Raw genomic sequence first — 11,689 nt, 5'->3', positions numbered from 1 at the left:
ATGTGCATTCACCTACCTCCTAGACTCCTGAGGTGTTACTGGAAAATGAAGTGACTCCTGAGGTGTTACAGGAAATGCAGTGACTCCTGAGGTGTTACAGGAAATGCAGTGACTCCTGAGGTGTTACAGGAAATGCAGTGACTTCTGAGGTGTTACAGGAAATGCAGTGACTCCTGAGGTGTTACAGGAAATGCAGTGACTCCTGAGGTGTTACAGGAAATGCAGTGACTCCTGAGGTGTTACAGGAAATGCAGTGACTCCTGAGGTGTTACAGGAAATGCAGTGACTCCTGAGGTGTTACAGGAAATGCAGTAACTCCTGAGGTGTTACAGGAAATGCAGTAACTCCTGAGGTGTTACAGGAAATGCAGTGATTTCTGAGGTGTTACAGGAAATGCAGTGACTCCTGAGGTGTTACAGGAAATGCAGTGACTCCTGAGGTGTTACAGGAAATGCAGTGACTCCTGAGGTGTTACAGGAAATGCAGTGACTCCTGAGGTGTTACAGGAAATGCAGTGACTCCTGATTTGTTACAGGAAATGCAGTGACTCCTGAGGTGTTACAGGAAAATGAAGTGACTCGAGGTGTAACAGGAAAATGCAGTGACTTCTAAGGTGTAACAGGAAAATGCAGTGACTTCTGAGGTGTTACAGGAAAATGCAGTGACTCTGATTGCATTCCAGGAAAATGCAGTGACTCCTGAAGTGTTACAGGAAAATGCAATTACTGCTTCGGGAAAGTGCAGTGACTGCGGATATCTTACAGGAAAGTGCAGTGACTTCTGATGTGCCAGCATGATGGAGCAATTACTATCCTGTTAAAATCAGGACATAGAACTAAACATAGGGACAGATCCTGATAACCTAGCACTATATATACAAAGTATATAGTAAGTGTTACTTCCTGCTTTGTGCAGGCTTGTCAATTAATGAAACAGACAAAAAAGAATTCTGGGAATCTTATCCACTGTTGCCATGGTTTCCATCAGGTTTCCTAAATAATTTATAGCAGCTGCAAACTGAAGTAGCAGAATGATATTATGTTACAAAATGACTTGGATAGAGAGGATGTATACGTTATTGAGAATTTTTGTGATCAAATGGAATAACCCTTTAACTGCTCAAGTTCAGTCTGAGATGTATAAGCTACTTTCTCACCATCTTATCTCCTCTGCCTGTGATAAGTTCTTTCAGCATTGAGAAAAGAGCAGTAGTCTGGTAGGAGAGGGAAATTGGAATGAGTACACTCCCACACAGACCTTTTGTTTACTCTGCTAAATTATTAATTCGTATTTATTGAGCCACTCCCAAAAAATGTCGGTCTTTTTTTTACAATTTTCGCTTAGATGCTCTGTTGGCTTTATACAGCGGAGGAGGAAAATGGAAGTAGAAAAAAATCCATGTGAAATTGTCCTTACACTTAAAGGGGAACTAAAGTAAGAGGTATACGGAGGCTGTCATGTTTATTTCTTTTTAATCAATACCAGTTGCCTGGCAGCCCTGCTGGTCTATTTCTCTGCAGTAGTAGTGAAAAACACCAGAAACAAGCATGCAGCTAGTCTTGTCAGATCTGACTTTAAAGTCTGAAACACCTGATCTGCTGCATGCTTGTTCAGGGGCTTTGGCTAATAGTATTAGATGCAGAGGATCAGCAGGGCTGCCAGGCAACTGGTATTGCTTAAAAGGAAATAAACATGGCAGCCTCCATATACCTCTCTCTTCAGTTCCCCTTTAAAGAAAACCTGAGATGCTGTAAAGAAAGATTTGATACTTAATATGGGGCTTCCTCCAGCCTCACAAGCATCGCTAAGTCTCTCGCCTGCATGCGCAGCAGATCCCGACTGACGCGTCTGAGCCGCTGATTGCGGCTGAACCGAGGCACGCGGGAGGACGGCGAGAGCTTCAGCGGTGCTTATGGGGCTGAAGGGAGCCCCTGGTAATCATCAATTCTTTCTTTACTCTGGTACACTTTAAGGTTGGTTTCACACTAGCAACCAGCGTTTTAGATGTGGTGCAAATGGACGATCGCTTTGCACCGTAACTTTAACAACAGGCTTTGGATATTTCAGCATTAATGTTATTTTTGGCAGCAATCCAAAGTATAAGTGAGGATCCCTAGCCTTGCAAGGAAGTTTATTGAAAAAATCGGCTTCCATGCATAGACCGCAACATGAGCACAAATCAGTTTAAAATATCTGCAGCGCCATTGACTTACATGACTTCCGGTCAACGCATGTCGCCGCGGATTTTGACCCATAACACGCTGATGTGTTCGCGTCAGATGCGAAACTTCCGGAGCAATGCACCGCGTCCGGTATGAAATGTCCCATAGACTTTCATTGCTTTAGCGTCACCCTGCGGTAAAAAAGGGTAACACAACGCAATGAAAACGTCCCAGTGTGAAAGGGGCCTCAAGGGATGCTGAAGAAGTGACCACAAAGGTGTTAATCTACAGGTTACTGCAGGCAGGGGGAGATACTTCATGATTCGTGGGATCCTTACTCCCTCCCCTATCCTTGTTGGTATTGCGGCACTATATCCTCTGGCAATCTGTGCTATAGGCCCGAGCTGACCCACCTGGACCACAAGTCTCCTCCCCCCCATGGAACATAAATCATGCTCACCTTCCTCTCTCCAGTCTGTATGCTCACCCAGTGTGGGGAGGTGGGCGTGTATTATACTGCTGGGGAGGAGGAGCCTGACATTATATCCAAATCAGCTCCTTTCCACTTGCCAGGTGGTTGAATAGGAGAGCAGATTACAGTGGGGAATACCACCCCAATACCAATGAGGATGGCAGGAAGAATCTAACCGATTGCAAGTACCTTCCAATTCCCACCCTTTCCCCCACCTGGATTACCACGTTTGTGGTCACTACATGGTCACTTTAAGAATAATTTATCAGTTTAAAAGGAACCTAAACTGAAAAGGATATGGATGTTACCTTTTAAACAATACCAGTTGCCTGGCAGTCCTGCTGATCTCTGAGTGCAGTAGTGGCTGAATCACAGACCTGAAACAAGCATGCAGCCAATCCAGTCTGACTTCAGTCAGAGCACCTGATCTGCATGCTTGTTGAGGGGCTGTGGCAAAAAGTATTAGAGACATAGGATCAGCTGAAGAGTCAGGCAACTGGTGTGATTTATAAAGGAAAAATCCATATCCTTCTCAGTTTAGGTTCCCTTTAAGTAAGAAATGTTGCTGACATATTTAACCCTTTGATTACTTCTTCTAGATGAATTGCTCTGATTAGGGTTTCTATCTGTGTAGACTGAATAAAATAGGGCCTCGGGTAAAAATAAAGCATCATGTGACTGTAAGTCCCCCTCAAATTATAGGCAGAGTCTGGTGGCTTCTTGTATATTTGGGGACTGCAGTGATTGGCTGTCCCAGGCATCAGCACAGGAGCTCCTCCCCCATTCCTCGTGGCTCGAGGTGTTTCCAATAATCTTGAGTTATTCTGACGCTTCCTATTTCATTCTCTGTAATACAAAATAAATGCATGTTTTAAATCCTCGGTGTGTTATAATTATCATTTTTTTTGTCTAAAAAGTGTAAGAATATTGTACAGCAACTCCATCCACTGTGACACTGACAGAAACTGGTGCTACACTGTGACACTGACAGGAACTGGCGCTACACTGTGACACTGACAGAAACTGGCGCTACACTGTGACACTGACAGAAACTGGCGCTACACTGTGACACTGACAGAAACTGGTGCTACACTGTGACACTGACAGAAACTGGTGTTACACTGTGACACTGACAGAAACTGGTGCTACACTGTGACACTGACAGAAACTGGTGCTGCACTGTGACACTGACAGAAACTGGTGCTACACTGTGACACTGACAGAAACTGGTGCTGCACTGTGACACTGACAGAAACTGGTGCTGCACTGTGACAGAGACGGGGTTAAGCACTGTGACACTAATAGAGAAAAGGGGGCATGCACTGTGACACTGACAGAGACAACTGGGTATGGGCTGTGACACTGACAGATACTAGAGGCATACACTGTGCCACTGACAGAGACAAGGGTGTATGCACTGTGACACAGACAGGGTTGAGGGGCATGCAATGTGACACTGATAGAGACAAGGGGCTATGCACTGTGACACTGACAGAAACTAGAGGCATGCACTGTGACACTAACAAAGATGAGGGGCTATGCACTGTGACACTGACCAAAGCAGGGCATGCAATGTGACACTGATAGAGACAAGGGGCTATGCACTGTGACACTAACAGTCACTGTGACACTGACAGCAATGAGGGGTGTACGCTGTGACAGCTCTATTTCCTGATTAGAGGGTACCATTATTATTATTATTATTATTATTTTTTATTTATATAGCGCCAACATATTCCGCAGCGCTTTACAAAGCACAATAAGACGACAAGGGGAACATAGATACAACTAACAAATATACAGCAGAGTTCCAAGCAGCACAAATATTGTTACAAAAACAGTAAACATTAGGAGGATGACCCTGCCCTTGCGAGCTTACAATCTAATGGGTAGTTGGGGACACACTAGGTAAGGGGGTGGAGGATGGATGAGGCAGTGATTCTTTGCCTCTGATTACATTGTGACAAATAAGTAAATAAAGGGCTATAGAATGTTATAAGCTTGTCTGAAAAGGTGTGTTTTAAGAGTGCATTTGAAGATGTCCAGGTTTGGAGCATGACGTATAGGCTGTGGAAGAGAGTTCCAGATAAGGGCTGATGCTCGTGTAAAGTCCTGGATGCGAGCATGAGAGGAGGTGATCAGCTTAGAGGCCAGGAGAATTTCTTGGGAGGAGCGAAGGTTGCGGGAGGGACAATATCTTGAGATTAGTGAGGAGATGTATGGAGGAGACAACTCATGGAGGGCTTTGTATGTTAGAGTCAGGAGTTTGAACTGGATCCTCTGAGTAATGGGTAACCAGTGGAGAGAATGGCACAGTGGGGCTGCATCGGAAGAGCGTGTGGAAAGGTGAATGAGGCGGGCCGCTGCATTTAGAAGGGATTGGAGAGGAGCTAGCCTGTTTTTTGGTAGGCCACAGAGCAGGGTGTTGCAGTAGTCTAGGCGGGAGATGATTAAGGCATGAACAAGCATTTTGGTGGCCTCTTGTGTGAGGAAGGGACGGATACGGAATATATTTTTGAGCTGGAAATAGCAGGTGGTGGTTAATGAGGCAATGTGAGGTTTAAAGGAGAGCTCTGAGTCAAGTATAACCCCCAAGCAGCGGGCCTTAGTGGTTGAGGTTATTGGGGTGTTGTCTACCGTTATGGTTGCAATTGGTGGGGGTGTAGATAGCAATGGTGGAAAAATCACAATTTCCGTTTTAGTCATGTTGAGTTTGAGGAAGCGGGAGGACATGAATGCAGAAATGGCACGTAGACAGTCGGGGACTCTGGATAGTAATGAGGACAGGTCAGGAGCTGAGAGATAGATTTGGGTGTCATCCGCATAGAGGTGATACTGGAAGCCAAAAGAGTTAATTAGTTGTCCAAGGCCACGGGTGTAGATTGAGAAAAGAAGTGGCCCAAGAACAGAGCCTTGAGGTACACCAACAGACAGGGGGTGTGGAGAGGACTTGGTGTTAGAGAAGGAGACAGTGTAAGAGCGTCCAGAGAGATAAGAGGAGATCCAGGAATGTGCTTGTCCCTTGATTCCTAAAGATGACAGTGTGTGCAGAAGCAGAGCATGATCAACTGTGTCAAAGGCAGAGGAAAGGTCAAGGAGTATTAGAATGGAGAACTGGCCTTTGGATTTAGCTACAGTACCATGTTTCCTTGTTAGATTTCAGGGGTGTAGCCACCACATCAGACCTCCATTTTATTGGGGAACATGATTGAGATACCTTTTTGCACAGCGTATGCGCGTTTAGTTTCTTCCTGTGCCAGTCATTCCTTGCAGAGTGCGGCACTTGCCATTTCCATCACTACGGCGCAGTAGATAAACTTCCTGAGCAGCACACCTCACTTGCTATAGATCCTTCCTGCACAGTCTAGTTTGTGTTGCTGCCAGACTTGAAATCCAATGAAGTAGTCAACCAGCAGTGAAGATTTTCAATTTTCTCTTTAATTCACAGACAGTGAATATACAGCCGGTCTCTCTTTGTCAAGGGCAGTCCCACTGTCCTCGATGCTGTAAACGGCGACTGTCAGTTGTGCTTTACTGCCCAGTTGCAATGTAGACACACTCACTTCCAAGTGTGCCCTACAGCGCTGTGAGCATCTAAGAGCTATTTATATCTGAGGACTATACTTACACCTGATACCTACACCGGGTGATGGCTGTATGTTAACTGTCTTTGTGAATTAAACAGAAAAAAAAAAAAAAATCTCCTCAGCCATGCCAGAGCAGCTAATTTATAAACATAGGATGTTAAGCCTATGTCTAGTTCCATGAAAGCAGGAAGTAAACACACTGCAGATGTATTGCAGGACTTAATTCAGTTGTAACAAAGAAATGTTTTTCTTTACACTGAAGCGGAAAAAAAAATGTATGATATAATGAATTGGTTGTGTAGTACGGATAATGACTAGAACATTAGAAGCAAAGAAAATATTCTCATTTTTATTTTCAGTTATATAGTATTTGTTATAACATTGCATCATTCTCTAATATTTGCATATTTACACACTACTCAGCATTCTAAATGATTTTACAGAGCAGGCAAGTGAAGTTTTGACCTGTCCTCTGGGAAAGAAAAACCAATACAATGCCTGACAGTTGAGATAACAAGCTTCAAAAGACAGAGCTCTCTGCTACTTTGAAAATCGTGGAGCTCAATGGCTTTTTTACATAGATAACAATGAGAGTTTCTTAACTATTCCTGTACTGGAAACAGTATTAGACTATATATTATTTCTTAGCTGTACTACACATACCAATCATTATCATTATTATTTTTTTCTGCTTCAGTGTCTCTTTAAAGGATACCTCAACTGAAATGTGACATAATGAGATAGACATGTGTATGCACAGTGCCTAGCACACAGATAACTATGCTGTGTTTTTTTTTTCTTTCTCTGCCTGAAAGAGTTAAATATCAGGTATGTAAGTGGCTGACTCAGTCCTGACTCAGACAGGAAGTGACTACAGTGTGACCCTCACATTCCCCTTTTTTTACCTCTTTCCTGCTCTCAGAAGACATTTTCTGCTAGGAAAGTGTTTTATAGTTGGAATTTTTTATCAGTGAGGGTCACACTGTAGTCACTTCCTGTCTGAGTCAGGACTGAGTCAGCCACTTGCATACCTTATATTTAACTCTTTCAAGCAAAACAATAAAAAAGGAACACAGCATAGTTATATGTGTGCTAGGCACTGTACATACACATGTCTATCTCATTATGTCACATTTCAGTTGGGGTATCCTTTAAGGCAGGGGTCACACTTGTCGGCTTTCGTGCGCATTTTCTGCACTGAAAAACTAATTTTAGCTGAGAACTCATGTTAATCAATGGGCTAGGGCACACTTGAATGCAGATTTCGTGCGCAGAAAAAAACTGACATCTTGCACAATTTATAATAATCGATAATGTGGCAGTGAGGTTAGGGAGAGCAGGACATAAGTTGCCCAGGAAAAACCCAAAAAACTGTCAATAAACGCTAGTGAATACAATAATATGTCAAATCATCATATCAAAAATTTATTAAAGAAATTACAGAAAACTTTAAAAACACATGGGATGGCCACCCCGTCACAACTCATCCACTCAGGCAGTCCACATGCAGTCACATCCATACGCCGGCAACTAACTTTATGACAAGAAATAAGCATCAGCATAGGAGGAAAGACATCAATGCTTCAAAAAAACAGGTATGGACCTGTTGTCATCCGAAGGGAGTAAGGACTGACAGACATATACAGGCTGGTGTGAGGCAGTAACAAAGTCAACAGCAGAGCAAATGCTATATACAACGGCAGCGTGAGCACAAATAGCACATGTAGCAAGCATCGAGCATCAGTAGCTCCCACTGTAATGGCGCATCAGAGCGCAGCAAACAAACAGAGTGGTGCTGTCAAGCCAAGCTTAGCTCACCGAATCCATGGACGCTCACTGTAGACAGACTGTCCGCTCAAATGAACCCGAGGGTTTTGACAAACTCCTGATGTCAGCCAGAGGACTTTGCTGATCGTTGCTGGATGGTGTGCCCTTAGGATGGAAAGGCTCAGAGTCCAAGTAGTGTAGTAGGTGGTAGGCTCACCCGGGCAGCATGCATGGCCGAGTGGCCCTCGGACAGACCAGTGGATGCTGGCTGAATGGAGATTGGGACGGCGTGGCGTCCCATGCAGGGAACGTGCGGCTCCCCCGACGTTTCGCCGGCTTCCGGCTTTCTCAAGGGGGCGTGGTTACACAATTTGTCAGTTTTCTCTATAAATTATGTTAGCTGCTGTAAGGTAGGGGTCAGACTTGTCTTTAAGGGCTCATTCTCACTACGAAACGCGTGCACGTACATGATTTCGTGCATATGTTGCCACTGCATGGTCAACGCACGGAATGCACGTCACGGTGCGCTGAGCACAGACATCAACAGCTGTAGTCATCTGGTAACGCGTGCGTCGTGTGATGAAATGTCGCATGGGAACGCACACCTGTAATGTGTATGGTAACATGAAAGTCTATGGACTTTCATGTTGCCATATGAATCGTACACAACGTGCGTTGCACCAAAACTGACAGCACAGCACATAGTGTGAATGAGCCCTTAGTTTTCTGAAAAGTGTAGAAAACTGAAAGACAAGAGTGACCCCTGCCTAAAGGCTATTATGCTGTTGTGTCTCTTTTAGAGCACAGAGGAAGTTCTGAGTTCAGGTCCACTTTAACACAAAATACAAACTGCTTTATATTAAGCATAATATTTATTAGACATACAAATAAACATGGTCATGATTAAAACCAATAAAAGCGTGATTTGTGATTCTTGTGACTAGTATGACGTGCGTGGATGAGTAACAGGTTTTCTGATCACGAATTACAGATTTTCAGAGGTCAGTAAGAAAAAGTTAAACTCTTCAACTTTATCTTCAGATTAACCTGAAGATTAGGAGTGGAGGGTCTGTGTGATCTAAACAGAACATGCCAGGTTATAAAACCGCTGAGAAAAACAGGGAATTTTACTAGTTTGGGCCTTTCTGAAAAGGCTTAAAGTGCATCCGAGACATTTTTGTGCCCCTTACATATAGTTTATTGGGTATTCTTCCCCCCAAATGATTTTTTTAGATTTTATTTATTACCTAATTTCATGTAAATGAATGTATCCACGCCCCCAGCGCCTAGGCATTCTGTGTCCCATGCTGCAAGTGCTCATGGGAGCTCAGCCTGGGGAGGAGGAGGTTTTTGTTGACGCATGCTTGAGATTTCAGAGACAAGGAGACGGAGACAGGAGGAGAGCGGAGGGGAGTTTTCACAGGCTGAGGGGTGGAGATGCAGAGCAGCTTGCCTGTGTGTAATGATCCCAAGCAGAACATGGCTGCTCTCATGGTATCACAGGAAGAAATAATCATATACTGTTAAAGCTGTTTGCAGCTAGATTTACTGTGTAAACCATTTACATTTTAGATAAGATATACAGTGGCTTGCAAAAGTATTCGGCCCCCTTGAAATTTTCCACATTTTTTCACATTACTGCCACAAACATGAATTAAATTTACTGGAATTCCACGTGAAAGACCAATACAAAGTGGTGTACACGTGAGAAGTGGAACGAAAATCATACATGATTCCAAACATTTTTTACAAATCAATAACTGCAAAGTGGGGTGTGCGTAATTATTCAGCCCCCTGAGTCAACACTTTGTAGAACCACCTTTTGCTGCAATTACAGCTGCCAGTCTTTTAGGGTATGTCTCTACCAGCTTTGCACATCTAGAGACTGAAATATTTGCCCATTCTTCTTTGCAAAAGTGCTCCAGCTCAGTCAGATTAGATGGACAGCGTTTGTGAACAGCAGTTTTCAGATCTTGCCACAAATTCTCGATTGGATTTAGATCTGGAGTTTGACTGGGCCATTCTAACACATGAATATTGTATGTTTTGTTTTAAACCATTCCATTGTTGCCCTGGCTTTATGTTTAGAGTCATTGTCCTGCTGGAAGGTGAACGTCCGCCCCAGTCTCAAGTCTTTTGCAGACTCCAAGAGGTTTTCTTCCAAGATTGCCCTGTATTTGGCTCCATCCATCCAACCATTAACTCTGACCAGCTTCCCTGTCCCTGCTGAAGAGAAGCACCCCCAGAGCATGATGCTGCCACCACCATATTTGACAGTGGAGATGGTGCATTCTGAGTGATGTGCAGTGTTAGTTTTCCGCCACACATAGCATTTTGGCCAAAAAGTTCAATTTTGGTCTCATCTGACCAGAGCACCTTCTTCCACATCTTTGCTGTGTCCCCAAATGGCTTGTGGCAAGCTGCAAACAGGACTTCTTATGCTTTTCTGTTAACAATGGCTTTCTTCTTGCCACTCTTCCATAAAGGCCAACTTTGTGCAGTGCATGACTAATAGTTGTCCTATGGACAGATTCCCCCATCTGAGCTGTAGATCTCTGCAGCTCGTCCAGAGTCACCATGGGCCTCTTGCCTGCATTTCTGATCAGCGCTCTCCTTGTTCGGCCTGTGAGTTTAGGTGGATGGCCTTGTCTTGGTAGGTGTACAGTTGTGCCATACTCCTTCCATTTCTGAATGATCGCTTGAACAGTGCTCCGTGGGATGTTCAAGGGTTTGGAAATCTTTTTTGTAGCCTAAGCTTGCTTTACATTTCTCAATAACTTGATCCCTGACCTGTCTGGTGTGTTCTTTGGACTTCATGGTGTTGTTGCTTCCAATATTCTCTTAGACAACCTCTGAGGCCGTCACAGAGCAGCTGTATTTGTACTGACATTAGATTACACACAGGTGCTCTCTATTTAGTCATTAGCACTCATCAGGCAATATCTATGGGCAACTGACTGCACTCAGACCAAAGGGGGCTGAATAATTATGCACACCCCACTTTGCAGTTATTGATTTGTAAAAAAATGTTTGGAATCATGTATGATTTTCGTTCCACTTCTCACGTGTACCCCAATTTGTATTGGTCTGTCACGTGGAATTCCAATAAAATTGATTCCTGTTTGTGGTAGTAATGTGACAAAATGTGGAAAACTTTAAGGGGGCCGAATACTTTTGCAACCGACTGTATAGAGAAGTTACTTGCTATAGTTCGTTTTTAAATCTGGCATTTGCGTTAATGTCGAGAGTCAGGGAAATTTGGGTTGGCTCACCTGGATTTTTTATGGGAAAATTCTTCATGTGAATGCCTCAGGATGTTACGGAAGCTTCAGGCACGGAACACACTTGTTTTTCAGTTTTCTGCGTGTATTTTTCTGCGTACGTTTACTGCACACCAAGTGTGTCTCTATGCAGAGAAACGCGCACGTTTTTTCACAGCAGCTAATGAATCATGATGCAGAATGTCAGGGTTTTTTTTTTGCATGTTAAAAGTGTGAACTAGCCCATTGATTAACTTGTGTGTGTTCCCTGCCTCAGTGGACTGTACTAGATCTGTCATGTCTCCTAACCCCGATTCTATTAAATGTTGTGCTGCTAACCCAACTTCTCCTATCTATAATTCTTCTATTTTCTTTGCCCTAATTTTCCTAGCCCCCAGTGTTCTAACCCTAATTAATTATTGGAGAAGGTGGGTGTGCCGA

The sequence above is a fragment of the Hyperolius riggenbachi genome, chromosome 10 (genome assembly GCF_040937935.1).
Source record: "Hyperolius riggenbachi isolate aHypRig1 chromosome 10, aHypRig1.pri, whole genome shotgun sequence".
NCBI classification, from domain to species: Eukaryota; Metazoa; Chordata; class Amphibia; order Anura; family Hyperoliidae; genus Hyperolius; species Hyperolius riggenbachi.
The sequence above is the reverse complement of the archived record's forward strand: the minus strand, read 5'-3'. Positions refer to the sequence as shown.